Source organism: Anas acuta, chromosome 17 (genome assembly GCF_963932015.1).
Source record: "Anas acuta chromosome 17, bAnaAcu1.1, whole genome shotgun sequence".
In the NCBI taxonomy this organism is placed as follows: Eukaryota; Metazoa; Chordata; class Aves; order Anseriformes; family Anatidae; genus Anas; species Anas acuta.
Genome location: NC_088995.1, coordinates 15,149,755 through 15,164,675, shown reverse-complemented (window position 1 = coordinate 15,164,675; position 14,921 = coordinate 15,149,755). Strand labels below are relative to the sequence as shown.

At 46.7% G+C, this 14,921-nt stretch overlaps 1 long non-coding RNA gene and 5 other non-coding genes across 6 annotated transcripts; 1 reads left to right on the top strand and 5 right to left on the bottom strand.

The window, feature by feature from the left end:
- Positions 1 to 9,544: 9,544 nt before the first annotated feature.
- LOC137841334 (uncharacterized) lies at positions 9,545 to 12,421 on the bottom strand. Its single transcript, XR_011088573.1, has 3 exons — positions 12,268 to 12,421; positions 11,570 to 11,759; positions 9,545 to 9,991 (listed from the first exon to the last, which is right to left on the bottom strand). It is a non-coding gene; the product is annotated as an uncharacterized lncRNA (long non-coding RNA).
- Positions 11,016 to 11,087, bottom strand: TRNAA-UGC (transfer RNA alanine (anticodon UGC)). The gene has a single exon. It is a non-coding gene; the product is annotated as a tRNA-Ala (tRNA).
- TRNAD-GUC (transfer RNA aspartic acid (anticodon GUC)) lies at positions 11,515 to 11,586 on the bottom strand. Its single transcript has one exon. It is a non-coding gene; the product is annotated as a tRNA-Asp (tRNA).
- Positions 11,815 to 11,887, bottom strand: TRNAF-GAA (transfer RNA phenylalanine (anticodon GAA)). Its single transcript has one exon. It is a non-coding gene; the product is annotated as a tRNA-Phe (tRNA).
- Positions 12,374 to 12,445, bottom strand: TRNAD-GUC (transfer RNA aspartic acid (anticodon GUC)). Its single transcript has one exon. It is a non-coding gene; the product is annotated as a tRNA-Asp (tRNA).
- A 187-nt stretch (positions 12,446 to 12,632) lies between these two features.
- TRNAA-UGC (transfer RNA alanine (anticodon UGC)) lies at positions 12,633 to 12,704 on the top strand. The gene has a single exon. It is a non-coding gene; the product is annotated as a tRNA-Ala (tRNA).
- The last annotated feature ends 2,217 nt before the right edge of the window (positions 12,705 to 14,921 follow it).

Genomic DNA, 14,921 nt, shown 5'->3' with positions numbered 1-14,921 from the left:
CCTTACCCTAACCCTTACCGTAACCCTTTCTCTAACCCTAACCCTTACCCTAAACATTACATTACATTTACACTTACCGTTACCTTTACCCTTACTGTTACCCTTACCCTTACACTTAACCTAAACCTAACCCTAAACCTTACCCCAACCCTTCCCCTTCCTCATACCCTTACCCTTACACTTAACCTCACCCTTACCCTTACACTTCCCCTAACTCTAACACATACCCTAACACTCTCCCTTACCCTTACACTAACCCTAACCCTTATCCTAATCCTTACACTTACCCTAACCCTTATCCTAAACCTAACCATTACCCAAACCCTTACCCTTAATCTAACCCTAAACCTGAACCTTACCCTTACCCTTACTTTTCCCCTTCCCCTTCACCTTACCCTTATTCTTAACCTAACCATTACCCTTACACTTCCCCTTACCTTAACATATACCCTAAAACTTACCCTTACCCTAACCCTTACTATTACCCTTGCCCTAATCCTTACTTTCACCCTTCCCCTTCCCCTAACCCTTACACTTACCCTTCCCCTTCCCCTTCCCCTAACCCTTACACTTACCCTAACCCGTATCCTAACACATACTCGTACCCTTACCCTAACCCTTACCCTATCCATTACCCTTACCATAAACCTTACCCTAACCCTAACTCTAAACCTTACCCTTATCCTTGCCCTTACCCTAACCCTTACCCTAACACTTATCCTTACCCTTACCATAAGCCATACCCTAACACTTACTCGTTCACTTACCCTTACACTTACTCTAGCAATTACACATACCCTTACGCTTACCCTTACCATTAACCAAACCCTTACCCATACACTTACCCTTACAATTACCCTAACCCTTACACTTGCTTACCCTTATCCTAACACTTACCCTTACTCTTTCCCTTCCCCTAACTAACCCTTACCCTTTCTGCTACACTTACCCTGAACCTAAATCTAAACCTTACACTCTTACTCTAACCCTCACTCTTACCCTTACACTTACCCTAAACATTACCCTTACTCTTACCCTAACCCTAAACCTTACCCTTACTCTTACCCTTACACTAACCATAACCCTTACAATTACCCTAACCCTTACCCTATCCCTAACCCAAACTCTTGCCTTTACACTAAGACTTACCCTAAGCCTAAACCTTGACCCACCCTTACCCTAACGCTTACATTAACCCTAACCCTTACCCTAAACCTTACCCTTAACCTTACCCTTAACCTAACCCTTACACTTACCGTTTCCCTTACCCTAACCCTAAAATTAACCCTAACCCTTACCCTAATGCTTATCCTTACACTTACCCTAAACCTTACCCTTAACCTTACCCATCCTCTTTGTACTGAGTCTGGCTGGAATGTTAACTTTCCGGCAGCAGCCCATACAGTGCCATACTCTGTACTTGTAGCTGGAACAGCAGTGTTATCACACCAGTGTTGTGTCTACTGCTGAGCAGCAGTGGCTCAGCATTGGGCCTTTCTCTAACCCTCCTAGGGGGTGGGCAAAAAGTGAGGAGAGAAACATCACTAGGGCAGCTGACCTAAACCAATCAAAGGGATATTCCATACCATGTGATGTCACACTCAGCAATAAAAGGTGGAAACAGGAAGAAGAGGGAAGGGGTGGGCTCTCGTTGGGAAAATGTCGGTCCTCCTCTTGAACACCGGCTGTGTGAGTTGAGGCCTTGCTTCAAGGACATGGTCAATCATCGCTCATTTGTGGGAAGTAGAGAGTAATTCCTTTCCTCTGCACTTCCATATAGCCTTCATTTATTTTGTTGGTTTGTTTTCCTCCCTTCTTTTTATTTTTTCCTTTTCCCCTTTCCCTTTTTATTTCCCCTTAGTTAAATTGTTTAGTTCATGGTAGTCTTTATTTAATTATTATAATTATTTCCCTTTAATTAAATTATCCTTATCTCAGCCCGTGAGTTGTTCTTTGCTTTGCTTCTCCCCCTCCTCATCTAAAGGAGGGGGAGTGAGAGAGCAGTTGTGGGGTTTAGCTGCCCAGCACGGTAAAACCACCACACTCTTACACTTACCCTTACCCTTGTCCTTACCCTAACACTTACCCTTACCCTTAACCTTAACCTAACTCTTACCATAAAGATTACCCTTACACTTCAGCTAAATCTTACCCTTAACTTTACCCTTACCCATCCTCTTACCCTTTCCCCTCCCCTTCTACTTCCGCTTAACCTAACCCTTACCCTTTCACTTCCTCTTACTCTAACATGTACCCTAACACTTAGCCTTAACCTTACCCTAACCCTTACCCTTACTCTTACACTAAACCTAATCCTTACCGTAACACCTACACTAACACTTCCCCTAACCCTTCCCCTTCGCCTTACCCTTATACTTCCCCTTCCTCTAACATATACCCTAACTCTTACCCTTACCCTAACACTTACTCTTACCCTTACAATTACCCTTACCTTAATCCTTAGTTTCACCCTTACCCTTACGCTTACCCTTACAATAACCCTAACCCTTACCCTAATCCTTACCCTTACACTTATCATAACCCGTACCCTAACACTTACACATACCCTTACCCTTACCATTAATGTTACCCTTACCCTTACGCTTACCCTAACCTTGACCCTTACCCTTAACATTTCCTTTACCCATACCCTTACTCTTACCCTTAACGTTTCCTTTACCCATACCCTTACTCTTACCCTTACACTTAACCTTACCCTTACACTAAACCTAACCCTTACCGTTACACTTAACATATCCCCTAACCTAACAGTTACTCGTACCCTATCCATTACCCTTACCCTAGCCCTTACTCTTACCCTTATGCTAACACCCTAACCCTTGCCCTTTCCCTAACCCTAACCCTTACCCTAAACCTAAACCTTACCCCAACCCTTACCCTATCCATTATCCTTATGCTTACCCTTACACTAAACCTTACCCTATCTGTTACCCTAACCCTTACCCTTATCCTTGCACTTTCCCTAACCCTAACCGTTAACCTTACCCTAACCCTTACCCTAAACTTAAACCTTACCCCAACCCTTACCCTATCCGTTACCCTTACACTAAACCTTACCCTATCCATTACCCTAAGCCTTAACCTTAGCCTTACCATAAGACGTACCCTTACACTTACTCGTACACTTACCTTTACACGTACCCTAGCAATTACTCGTACCCTTACCCTTAACCTTATCCTTACCCTTACACTTACCCTTACCTGTACACTTTCCCTTACAATTACCCTAACCCTTACACTTGCATTTACCCTTACCCTCACGATTACCCTTCTCCTAACACTTAACCTTACCCTAACCCTTACCGCTACACTTACCCTTACACTAAACCTAACCCTTACTCTTATGCTTACACTAACCACAACCCTTACACTTACCCTAACCCTTACCTTTACCGTTACCCTTAACATAACCCATACCCTAACACTTACTCGTACCCTTCCCCTAACTCTTACCCTTACACTATCCCTTGCCCTTGCCCTAACACTTACCCTAACCCTAACCATTACATTAACCCTAACCCTTATCCTAAACCTTACCATTACCCTTAACCTACCTCTTACCCTTACCGTTTCCCTCACCCTAACCCTTACCCTAACACTTATCCTTACACTTACCCTAACCCTTACCCTTACCCTTAACCTTACCCATCCTCTTACCTTTACCATTACCCTTACCCTTTCCACTACACTTACCCTTACCCTAAATCTAAACCTTACACTTATCCATACCCTTACTCTTACCTTATCCTTACCCTAACCCTTACCCTCATCCATACACTTACCCTAAACATTACCCTTACCCTTACTCATACACTAAACCTAACCCTTTCCCTTACACTTTAACCATAACCCTTACACTTACCATTACTCTTAACATAACTCGTACCCTAACACTTACTCGTACCCTTCCCCTAACTCTTGCCCTTACCCTTGGCCTTGCCCTTACCCTAACACTTACCCTACCCCTAAACCTTACCTCAACCCTCACCCTAACCCTAAAATTAACCCTAACCCTAGCCCTTATCATAAAGCTAACCCTTACACTTACCCTTATCATAACCTGTACCCTAACACTTACACATACCCTTACACTTACCCTTACACTTATTCTAACCCTTACCCTAACGCTTATCCTTACAGTAACCCTAACCCTTACCCTTAACCTTACCCATCCTCTTACCCTTACCGCTACACTTACCCTTACCCTAAATCTAAACCTTACACTTACCCATACCCTTACTCTTACCTTACCCTTACCCGTATCCATACACTTCTGTGATTCTGTTCAGGACTTACCCTAAACCTTACCCTTACACTAAACCTAACCCTTACCGTTACTCTTAACATAACTCGTACCCTAACACTTACTTGTACCCTTCCCCTAACTCTTACCCTAAACTTTGCCCTTATCCTTGCCCTTACCCTAACAGTTACCCAAACCCTTGCCCTTACCCTAACCCTAAACCTTATCTCAACCCTCACCCTAACCCTAAAATTAACCCTTACCCTAAGGCTTATCCTTACCCTTACCCTTAACATAACCCTAACCCTAAACCTTACCACAACCTTTACCCTTACCCTAAACCTTACCACAACCTTTACCCTTACCCTAAACCTAACCCTAGCCCTTAACATAAAGCTAACCCTTACACTTACCCTAACCCTTACCCTTATCATAACCTGTACCCTAACACTTACACGTACCCTTACACTTACCCTAACCTTTACCCTTTCTGCTACACTTACCCTTACCCTAAATCTAAACCTTACACTTACCCTTACACTAACCCTTTGCCTTACCCTTAGCCAAACCCTTACCCTTATCATTAACCTTACCCTTAGCCTTAATGCAACCCTTACCCTAACCCTTACCCTAACCCTTACCCTAACCCTTACCCTAACCCTTACCCTAACCCTTACCCTAAACCTTACCCTAGCTACCACTGTTGCAGAGTCACAGAATGGTTTGGGTTGGAAGGGACCTCAAAGATGAGCTCCCCTGCCAGGGGCAGGAACACCTCCCACCCGACCAGGATCCTCAAAGCCTCATCCAGCCTGGCCTTAAACATTTTGAGGGTTGGAGCATTCACAGCTTCTGGGAAACCTGTTCCAGTGCCTCTAAGTAAAGAACTTCTTCCTGATGTGTAATCTAAGCTGGCTCTCTTTTGGTTTAAAGCTATTCCCCCTTGTCCTATCACTATTCCCCCTGGGGAGTTCCTCCCCACCTTTCCTGTAGGCCCCTGTTAGGTACTGAGGGGCTGCTATAAGGTATCCCCACAGCTTTCTCTTCCCCAGGCTGAACAACCTTAACTCCCTAATCCTGTCAGTGTAGGAGTGAGGCTCCAGCCCCTTGGTCATCTTTTTGGCCCTTCTCTGGACTCATTCTAGTAGGCCCATGTCTTTCTTGTGCTGGGGGCCCCAGAGCTGACCACAGTGCTCCAGGTAGGGTCTCAAAAGCAGTAAGATCTTGAAATCATTTTCTCCAGGCAGTAAGCAGTTTAAGTTTGCTCACAAAGCAGCAGTACTGCTCACCACAGCTGAAATATACTCTCAATCCTGGGTGCTTGTAAGAGGCATGAATGCCTTACGCCAAATTCTAAACCAAGTGCAGGTGTGAGATTGTGATGCCTGTCCTGGCTTGTGCAGGTAGAAAGGGAAAGCCCGTTTCCCCTGTCCCCACCCTGAGGAAAAGCCTCTTCCCCTCCAGCCCCAAGCAGAAGGGAAAGACTGTTCCCCTCTGGCCCCAGCCATGAGGAGAACTCCCAACCCCAAGGAAAAGCCCCTTCTCCTCCGGCCCCAACCCTGAGGAAAAGCCCCTTCTTCACGACTCTGAGGAAGAGGTCCTTACCCTCTGAGGCGCGGGGGCCCAGTGGGAGTCGCTGCCTGGGGTCCGCCTCCAGGTCCGGGGTCCTGGTGGGAGTCGCCACCTAGGGTCCACCGTGGACCCTGGGCCCTGGCGGGATTCATTTCCCGAGGGCCGCCACGGGGTTCGGGGGCCCGGCAGGAGTCAGATTCCTGGGTCCAATGCAGGGCCTGGTGGGAATCACCACCTGGAGTTGGACACGGGGCCCAGGGGTCCGGCAGGTATCACCGCCCCAGGTCCGCCACTCGTCACGGGGGCCCGTCGGGAGTCGCAGGACATTAGTGGGTTTACGTGGCAAGGTTTTTGTAGCAGAGAGATACTCTGTGAGAAGAATATAGAAGCTGCCCCACGTCAGGTAAGAGCCCCACTGCTGACCAGAGCTGAGCCAATAAGTGACATTGGTTGCACCTTAGTAAGAGCATATTTAAGACGGAGGTGGGGGGGGGGGGGGAACGCTGCACCACACAGCAGCTGGCAGAGTGAGAGAAGAACAGCCTTGCAGGCACCAAGGTCAGTGAAGGAGGGGGAGAGGTGCTCCAGGTGCTGGAGCAAAAGTCCCCTGGGACTTTTGGTGAGGACCATGGAAATGAGACCACTCAGGAACAGGTAACATGGCAGGAGCTTCTGCCCATGGGGGACCCAGGTTGGAGCAGTTTACTCCTGAGGGATGGACCCCGTGCTATGGACCCGTATCTGGAGCAGTTCTTGAAGAGCTGCCTGTGGGAAGCCCACACCAGATCAGTTCACCAAGGACTGCATCCTGTGGGAGGGACCCCACAGAACAGGGGACAAGGATGACTGAGGAGTGGCAGAGTAGAAGTGCTATAGACTGACCATAACCCCCATTCCCCTGTGCCAGTCAGGGGGGAGGAGGTGGGAGGTGGAAGAGGGTGGATGGGGGCGGTGGGAGGGGAGAAAGGTGCTTCTGGTTTCTTTGTTCTGTTTCTCATTTCTCTAGCTTGTTAGTAATAAGCAATAAGTATTATCTCCCTATGCTGAGTCTGTTTTGCCCATCATGATAGTTACTGTGTGATCTCCTCATCCTTACCTCAACCCTGTAGCCCTTTCCATTGTATTTTATCCCTGTTCCTCTTTGAGAAGAGGGAGTGAGGGAGCAGTTGTGGTGGAGCTTGGCCACCCACCTGAGTAAAACCACCACAGTCCTTTGTGGCGCCCAACGTGGGGCTCGAGGAATGTGAGATAAGGATGATAGTTCAGAAAAGTAATGGGCAAAACATGGACTGGATGATTGTTATGAATGTAAAAGTTATGACAAAATTTAAAAAAGCAGTAATTCTGAAGGAATATGTTTCATGCTAGTGTGGTGAAGGGACAAGGGGTGTTGTGATGATGTTGGCAGCGCCCAGGCGCTGCCGTGGGGCCCCAGGAGTTCTGCGGCATAGGTGCCAGGCACTGCTGTGAAGCCCTGGGGCTGGTGCCCTGGCTCCTCCCCATGGCCCCGGGGAGTCAGGGCCAGTGTACCGGGCACCCAGCAGTCTGGGTACTACCCACTGGAATTTAGAGCAACAAGTTTTTCAGAGGACCCCTTTTTTCCTTTTTTTTTTTTTTTTTCCTCGTTGCAACTCACATACCCATGCCTCTAGTGTCCTGGTAGATTTTCCATCCCTTTTTCTGAAGTCCTCTCCATGGTCACGTAGGTTAAACCCAGGGTGGCACAGTGTGTGTACCCACTATATTGTCTTCCTTGCACAGAAGGATGCTTACCCCTGATAGCTGAGACACTTGTTTGTACAGGTGGGGAGGAAGATCAGTTCTTTTTAAGTTGGTGGACATCTGAAAGTTTCTCCACAGTGGAGTTGCAGGCCTATAGGGAAGAGGACAGGCTTTCTTCGTACTGCTTTTGACTTACCTATTGTGAGAATGCCATTTCTCTTATGAACAGCACATTCTCACAATTTCCACTTAGTGAAAGTAACAATCATGCCACTACTATCTATCCAGATCTGTTTCTACTTACCACAAGGCAAAATCTGAATTCACATTATGGCACCTTTTTCATACAGCCTATTGTTTTTAAGTATTTAAGATGGAACATTCTTCAAAGTTAGTCTTACCTGTATGCATTTGAGCTTCTGAGGTTTTTTGTTTTGTTTTGTTTTAGGTCTGGGAAGGAAGCTTCGAATCCATGTATGTAATTTCACTGTAAACAGACAAGTTGAAGGAAGTACTCAAACTCCTCAACATTAATCAGCTATGGAACCCAGGAACACTACTTACCTGCTGGCTTCTGAATTTGAGTCACTTCCAAACTGCTTCACAGTGAAGTCGTACCACCAGATTTTTACTGTACTGAGAAGGCACCACCAATGTAGCTAGCTCATAGGGTCTCCAGAAGTATTTCACAGAGATGGTAGAAAACATGAAGAAAAAGCAGCGTACTGGGGAACACTGAGTCCATTTCACCACAAGAAAAAACACTCTACATAACACAAGCCTCAAACTCCCCTTTGATAGACCACTACCACCACCACCTCCTCCTCATGCTGCCTATGTAGCAAAAGTCAAAATGATCCACATCTGTCAGATTTCACTTAACAAGGGTGGAGCCAAGAGACATTGTGGAATAGGCTTGTATACCTGGCTTCAGTGTTTTAAGGGCTATTGCTCCTTATCACTAATAGAAATAACTTGACAAGGGGCTTAGTGGTTAGAGTTGACCTAATGAATTAATTGCAAAAGGTGCACAAGGGTCATATTTCTGTTAGTCATTCTGTGAGGAAAATTAGTACAGAGCCTGATAAATAAATAAATGAATAAAAGAAAAAAGAAAATGACCTTAAAGGCAAAATTCACAGATTTTCATCTAGTCTGTTCGCCCACGTGCCCAGTGATAGGAGGAGGGGGAATGGGCTGAAGTTGTGCTAGGGGAGTTTTAGGTTGGATATTAGGAAGAACTTCTTTACCAAAAGGGTTGTTAGGCATTGGAATGGGCTGCCCAGGAAAGTGGTCGAGTCACCATCCTTGGAGGCGCCAAAAAAACTGCCAAAAAGTAATGTATCTACAAGTTAGTTTTACATGTTGGCATTATTACTTGTCTGGTCTTGCGTTCAGGGCTTGATCTATTTGGGGGGTGACATGTAATGTCATGCAAGGTTGTTTGGTTGTATGACTGACAACATGACTTTAAAATTTGGAACTGTTTGTATAGAAGCAAAATACAGAAGAGTATACTATTCCCAAGGAAAACGTAGAAACTACATGTTGCTTTTCAGGTTTAAAGTTAAAAGATGTAAGCATCTGTTAAGGTGTAAGAAAAAGTGTAATCAGCTGAGCACAATTCTTATGTATACAGGAACATTTTCCTCTCCAATTTCCAACTTGGAGTGCAACATTTTTCATCATACTCTTAGATCAGGATTCTGATTCTAACACTGGTTTCTAGTGCAAATTTCTAGACAAGAGAGAAGCAAACCAGTCCTGACTGCTTTGAATGAGATGGAGATAGACAACAAATGTAAATGAAGAAAATAAACCTGTAGGAATGTTTTCAAATAACTGTCATTGTCCAAAAGCTTTAAATTGGTTGAATCCTTGAAAGTTAATTAATATTAGTTCAGGTTGCATCACTGAATTTGAAGTAGTAAGATAGACTTGCACCATTGTTGCAGGAAGAACGGCCGAAGTCATGACACACTACAATACGGTCATATCATGCTCTCTCTTTATTACCTAAATAGTCTGACTCTTATAGCAAATTTAGCAGGGGCGGATAGAGTTTCACACAAGATTATTGGTTGAAAGCACTCAGAGAAACAACTGCAAGAAAACAACCCCACGTGGAAGAAAACAACCCCTTTGTGATTAGCAGTCATGTAGTGTAGTCCTTGAAGGAAGTGCCAGCTGCTTGCAACAATATTTTTAATTCCTCAGTCGGGCGATAAGAAAACATCGTCATGGGAATTCCTCGTAATCGTCCTGGTATCTTGGTTTGCTCAGCTGCAGCAAGTCATGGCCTCCTTGCTGTTTCAAAAATTCCTCAACACACCATTGCAGAGCCTCAGTCAAAATTTAAATTGGCACTGCCTCTAACTTCACAAAAATGGAATAGAAAAGCACATCTTTCTACCATGTCAGCCACTGGCAGACCTAGAGAAAGAAAAAACAAAAGTTGTTAAAAAGTAATTTATTTATTTATTTATTTATTTATTTATTTATTTATTTATTTATTTATTAGGACATTTCACTGAATATGTAATATTAAGTAGTAACCAGACAACAAATGAAAGGGAAGATGAAACAGTAGAAAGTCCTTGTATGGGCTTAATTTACATGGCAATTGACATCAACCACAATCTGCAATGATTTATAATATACCCTTGAGACAGAAAAATAGGGTTCCCTTATCATGTAAGGGTAGTGCAATCCCTCTCAAAATATGAGAGTCTGGGGGTACATGACTGAGTACTGAAAATCTTAAGACTAGGCAGCACCGAAGTCAATTGAGAAGGGAGGATGAATCTCTCTGGATGTTCACACAACAGAAAGGAAACTCAGATTTTAGCCCTAAGCAACTATTTTTAGAGACAGGCTGGGAACTGGTTCTTTTTGAGCTGGGGACAATTTCAGCATCCTCAAAGCTAAAGAAACAGTTGACTGCTCTGTCAAATCATGTTCCTGGCAAAAAAATTCTGGGGACCAGATCTGGTGGCCAAACTCCCCAAAAAACTCTCGCAACCATCTTAGCTGGTGAGTACAGGAACCTGACACGTCCTGGCTATTTTTGCCTTCTCCTTTGTTTCTGGGAGTGTGGTGCAGAGAGCCCTGAAGCAGCTCCTTTCTGCTTACAGGGTTGCGTGGAGACAAGCAACGGGGCTGTGGCGGTGTCAGGCAGGGCGAGCAGTGCAGCATCCCCCCACATTTCAGGGTTTGGTGCCTTTTGGGCTGCTCTGTATCCCACAGGGCCACAGTTTGGCAATGAAAAACATGAGAGAGGTGTGAAAATCTTATGTTTGCATAGTCCTGAGAAGACAAAAGAGCCATCTTGTTCCACCGTGGGCCTTTCCAGGCTGCACGTTCAGGTTGCAGAGATTTCCTTCGGTGAGTGTGACATGGCAACCGTAACCGCAGGTAAGATAAGGGGGGAAAAAAGATGAAAAGGAAAGGACTCTCTTGGAGATGCCGGGGATTGAACCCGGGACCTCATACATGCAAAGCATGCGCTCTACCGCTGAGCTACATCCCCCTGCCTCGTTTTCAGCATCCTGCCTGGAGGCCAGGTCCGTGAACGCCGAGCTACCCTGGCGGGCACCCAGCGCCTGGTCCCACCCCGGGGAGCGGCCGCTGCTCTCCCCTGCTCCCTAGGGAGTCACCGGCAGGGCCGGGGCACATCTGGCTGCATCGGACGGGACTTCCCCGTGGAGCGGGTGTGCGCTTCGTTAATTCAACGGGTGGAGAAAGGGGCGACGGGAAGTGCGTGGGGGGAATAGGACGGGCAGTGAGATCCATGGGCTTGTCCCCCCGAGATCCCTGGGGCTGCTGGGCCCTGGGTCAGGCTGCGAGTGGCACGCAGCAGCGCAGCACACGTTTATGTATTTATTTATTTCTCCGTCTTTGGAAACTGGAAAAGTTCAGGAGGAAAAAAAAATCAATAGCTTCAGAAAATGTATAATCTCCCCGTCGGGGAATCGAACCCCGGTCTCCCGCGTGACAGGCGGGGATACTCACCACTATACTAACGAGGACGATACATACAATTGCCCCCGCAGGACACCTCACCACCAAGCCAGCCGCTGCCCAGGCACCCACCGCGTCCTGCTGCTGTCCCTGCCGGGAATGGCCTGCAAACCCGACCCGAAGTAGACCCTCCCTCGACCGGGAACGGGCTACAGCCCCGGTCGGCGGCAGAGAGATTCACCTGGGTAAGGAAAGAAGAAGAAAGAAAAAGAAAAAAAAAAAAAAAAAAAAAAGTCTGCCGAAACCCGGGATCGAACCAGGGACCTTTAGATCTTCAGTCTAACGCTCTCCCAACTGAGCTATTTCGGCTCTCTTAAACGCTTTTCTTGGCCACAAATATGGTGCCACCCAGCACCCGTGGGTGTCCTGGCTGCAGCTGTGTTCTGCCGCGAACATGCGGAGGGTGCTCACTCGCGGCAGCGGCTGCTGCCTGCGGGACGGAGTTTGCCGTGCAGCTCTGGGCTTTCCCCGCCTGTCTGCAGTGCTCTGCTAAACCCAGGAGAGCAGGGGTGGGTCCCCTAGCCCCCCACAGTAAAAGCCAGAGGGGTGCCCGCAGGGCGGCTGCAGCCCGCTTCCCCTGGCAAAACAAACAAACAAACAAACAGACAAAAACTTGCAAAAAGTATGCTCAGTTTTTCCAATCTTGAGGTGCAAAACAGACAAACGCTGGCCTACAACCCCAGCCTTACTAGCGATCGAGTGAGGATCCCTGGAGAAAGCATGTTCTTCCCCGTCCCACTAAGTAACGGCTTCGGTCACATTGCACCACCACCGCCGAGCACAAAACAGCACAACCTCCCCGTCGGGGAATCGAACCCCGGTCTCCCGCGTGACAGGCGGGGATACTCACCACTATACTAACGAGGACAGCAGCTACATGAGAAAGTTCTCCCCGGGTGCCGCTATAAGGCCGGGGCGCTGCAGGCCTCCGCTCCCTGGCCCGGCCGTGCTGCTGGGTGCAGGGGGCGGCGAGGAGCAGAGGCGGCGGGGCTGCACGGCGCTGTGGACGCTGGATGAGCTATGTCTACACTGCTGGGAGAGCATTAAGTATGAAGGGGATGTAGCTCAGTGGTAGAGCGCATGCTTTGCATGTATGAGGCCCCGGGTTCAATCCCCGGCATCTCCACTTTTCATTTTTCTCCCAGTATGTCGTGTAAAGCTTGTTCTGAAGCTAGTTGCTTGTCGAGTTTCCAAGTATCTATAATCTTAGCTTTGTCGTGTGTAAATAGGTTCGATGCCTGTGGCTGTCGCTACAGACCACGGTGTTGCAGCATCTGACACACACACACACAGCTACAACACAGTATTTGCCTTCTTGCTGTGGTGTTTTTACCGTGCTGGGCAGCTAAACCCCACAACTGCTCTCTCACTCCCCCTCCTTTAGATGAGGAGGGGGAGAAGCAAAGCAAAGAACAACTCACGGGCTGAGATAAGGATAATTTAATTAAAGGGAAATAATTATAATAATTAAATAAAGACTACCATGAACTAAACAATTTAACTAAGGGGAAATAAAAAGGGAAAGGGGAAAAGGGAGGGGAAAAGGGAAAATAAAAAGAAGGGAGGAAAACAAACCAACAAAATAAATGAAGGCTATATGGAAGTGCAGAGGAAAGGAATTACTCTCTACTTCCCACAAATGAGCGATGATTGACCATGTCCTTGAAGCAAGGCCTCAACTCACACAGCCGGTGTTCAAGAGGAGGACCGACATTTTCCCAACGAGAGCCCACCCCTTCCCTCTTCTTCCTGTTTCCACCTTTTATTGCTGAGTGTGACATCACATGGTATGGAATATCCCTTTGATTGGTTTAGGTCAGCTGCCCTAGTGATGTTTCTCTCCTCACTTTTTGCCCACCCCCTAGGAGGGTTAGAGAGAGGCCCAATGCTGAGCCACTGCTGCTCAGCAGTAGACACAACACTGGTGTGATAACACTGCTGTTCCAGCTACAAGTACAGAGTATGGCACTGTATGGGCTGCTGGAGGGAAAGTTAACATTCCAGCCAGACCCAGTACACTTGCTCAAAAACAAAAAGCTGATATTTCTGTAGCATTACATATTCCTACCGCTTGTATCTTGGCCTGCAGTGTCTGGCACTGATGGCAGTTCCTGGGGGGCTGGTGAGTTGCTGCCCGCACCTTTCACATTGCAGTGTTACAAACAGCAGCAAATTAATACAGTGCAAGCAGGCAGGCTAGAAAAGTTGAAGAGTAGGTGAAAGGAAAGGGGAACTTGAGCTGCACATTTTCACACGAAGCTTGAACAGTCTGCTTGTACTGAAATTTAAGGACAGAAACACGGCTGTCCAGACACGTTCAGAGTTTAGCTCTGCATTCCTCTCAGCTTCAAACTACTGCATCATACCAAGCCTAAACAATGCTTCCCATGCCCTTGGACACAAAAGTTGTAATAAATGGCTCAGTCTTTAAAATTGGACTATAATCAAAATTTACAATTTATTAAAGGAGTAGAGGTAAGCAAACAGCGCTGGGTGCGCCAGGAGTCTCTGCTCCACCAAGACGCACACCAGTTACATCAAGCAGCTGATTTTTATGCTCCTAGGCTAATACATATTCATTACTACTTCTAGGAAAGGCAGGGTTATTATAATTAGTTCCTGGAATCCGAACCCTCTCACTGGTGCATGCATTATCAGTCTCCAGTGGTCCCTCTGGGGGTCTCTCGTGCTGAAGGCTCATAGTCTTCCTCCCTCTTGTCCTTCTCCTTTGTCTAACTTGGCTGTATGTCAGAGACTTGTGCAGCATCCCCTGCAAGCTTTGTCTTTTAGTTGTTCTTCAGCTCTCCCCGTCTCCTTAATCTCCTGGCCAGATATCAGAGACTTGCATAGTGTCCCATGCAGTAGTCATAATAATTAGCAGTTATTCTGAAACCCCCCAGATATCAGAGACTTCAAGGAAAAGCCCTTGAAGGGAAAAGCATTTCCCTTCAAGCTCTCTATTGACATGAATTGCTAAAACAGTCCTTTGCAAGATACAAGAACTATATACATTAACCACTGTTTTTCTTAGACTTGTGGTTATACAAGGGTATGTAAAACAGAAGGTCACATTCATCATACCATGCGGCCCTAGCATTGTTCTATACTGACACGAATCAGACGAACATATTTCACAAAGTGAACTGGGTAGAATTTACCCCACAGGGGGAGTCAGCACAGGCAGTCAGCAGGAACAACCACAAACGCATGGCTAAAATGCAGAGTAGATTTATTCTCGTTACTTCACCAGACAGGGGATCCCCAAAGCAACACCCAAGTACAGGCACACAAGTGGGGATGTAGGAACTCTAAGATGGGTCCATGCTAGGAGAGAACCAGCCTG